At 43.2% G+C, this 2372-nt stretch overlaps 1 pseudogene; it reads left to right on the top strand.

Moving 5' to 3' along the window:
* The first annotated feature begins 526 nt into the window (after positions 1–526).
* Positions 527–932, top strand: LOC130870423 (60S ribosomal protein L32-like; annotated as a pseudogene).
* Positions 933–2372: the final 1440 nt, after the last annotated feature.

Raw genomic sequence — 2372 nt, 5'->3', positions numbered from 1 at the left:
TATTGCACTCACAATCTGGAAGCAGAGAGTGAACATAAAATGGAACCAGGTTATACAGCCTGAAGACCCACCTCCAGTGACACACAACCTCCACCAAGGTTAACTGCCTTAACATTCCACACCCATTCCAAACAACACCAACAACTAAGGGCTGCATATTCAAATACATATTTATATGAAAATGTACACACATACTACACATGCAAACATACCACAAAGTACACCAAACACATGCCACATACATACATATTACACATGAACACATACCACTTACATATACAACACACATACACATATACCACACACATGCATACCACACATGCACATATACATCCATATGACACACGCATACAGACCACATACATACCACATGTGCATACACACACATCACATACTACATATACAAACACACTCGATGTGGGAATTCCCCTCTGTATGCTGTGAATACCATTGGTTAATAAAGAAACTGGCTTTGCTTCTTCCTCGGCGCTACCTGCGAGGTGGCTGCCACCTCCTTTGCGACATCATGGCTGTCCTCCGGCCTCTGATGAAACCCAATATCGTCAAAAAGAGGACCAAGAAGTTCATCCGGCAACAGTCAGATCGATACGTCAAGATTAAGCAAAACTGGCAGAAACCCAGAGGTATTGACAACAGGGTATGGAGAAGATTCAAGGGCCAGATCCTGATGCCCAACATTGGTTACAGGAGCAACAAGAAAACCAAGCACATGCTGCCTAGTGGCTTCCGGAAGTTTCTGGTCCACAACGTCAAGGAGCTGGAGGTGCTGCTGATGTGCACAAGTCTTACTGTGTGAGATTGCTCACAATGTTTCCTCCAAGAACCGAAAAGCCATCGTAGAAAGAGCAGCACAGCTGGCCATCAGAGTCACCAATACCAACGCCAGGCTGCGCAGCGAAGAGAATGAGTAGATGGCTTGCGTGCACGTTTTATTTGTGTTTAAATAAAACTACAAAAACTGCAAAAAAAAAAGAAAGAAAGAAAGAAAGAAAGAAAGAAAGAAAGAAAGAAAGAAAGAAAGAAAGAAAGAAAGAAAGAAACTGGCTTGGCCTAATAAGGTAGAGGAGATGTAGGTGGGGAAAATTAAACTGAATGCTGGGAGAAGGGAGGAGAAGTTAAGGAGAAGCCATGTGGCCCTGCTGTAGCTAGACAGAGCTTTACCCGGTAAGCCACAACATGTGGCGATACACAAATTACTAGAAATGGGTTAAATTAATATGTAAGAGCCAATAATAAGCTAGAGCTAATGGGCCAAGCAGTGATTTAAATAATACAGTTTCTGTGTGGCTATTTTGGGAGTATGGGCGGCCGGGAAATAAACAAGCAGCCTCCAACAACACATACTCTACACATGTACACCACGTACACACACTCACATATGCAGATCACAAATACCCTCCCCCCGCACACAAAACACCACATCATGTGTGTATTACACACATACACAGGCATGCATGTTTATAGATGCCCATCCAATTCCTGTTAATTTGCTTTTTCTTAATTTGGATAACTATAACTTGAACTGATTCTCTGACTCTTAATACTCTTCCCCTTCACACTGATGAGAGCCATTGGAGCCCATCTGCTTAGAATCCTGCTAAGGATTGAGAAATTTCTGACTTTACCTCTTCAGACAAACATGTCAGGGCTGGTCAGCCTTTCATAATTCTTTTCGTAATTTTCTTGGTCCAGAATATCATTCTCTTTCTCTCTGTCTTCTTGGTTGGCCCTGAAATTCTCTATATTTCAGTTCAGGTTTTACAATGACCGTGAAATAAAATTTGGCATCCTGTTGGTCTGTTTCCCCCACCACCCTGTCCTTTGTCTGAAGGTGTTTCCATTGCTTCGCAGAACATGCTATGAGTAAAATGCCTCTCTCTGAAGCCCCTGAGCCTTTCCATTCGAACACAGCTTAATTAGTGCCAATAAAAATGTGTTACTAGGTCTCTTTTATATCCCCTATACTGTGCGTCTCCTGAGAACAAAAATGACATCTTTTCTTATTGTATTTGCTCTAATTCAGGCAGTGCATGTCTCCCAGAAGGGGGCTGACAAACCCTTGTGGAGGACATCTGTGACTCCCAGGGATGTCATCTGTGGTGATATTTTGTTTGTGATCTAGCAAATAAAGCTAGCCTAAAGATCAGAGTGCAGAGCCAAGCCACTAGATAGCCATAATGGCTGGTCAGTGGTGGTGCATGCCTTTAGTCACAGCATTTAGAAGACAGAGGTAGGTGGATCTCTGTGAGTTCAAGGCTACCCTGGGCTACACGAGATGGATCCAATCCCAAAGAGAAATAGAGCCAGGTGGTGATGGCTCACACCTTTAACTCCAGTGCTTGAGAGCCTCA

This window comes from Chionomys nivalis, chromosome 2 (assembly GCF_950005125.1).
Source record: "Chionomys nivalis chromosome 2, mChiNiv1.1, whole genome shotgun sequence".
NCBI lineage: Eukaryota > Metazoa > Chordata > Mammalia > Rodentia > Cricetidae > Chionomys > Chionomys nivalis.
Note: the sequence above shows the minus strand (reverse complement) of the source record. Positions and strands in the feature narration are given on the sequence as shown.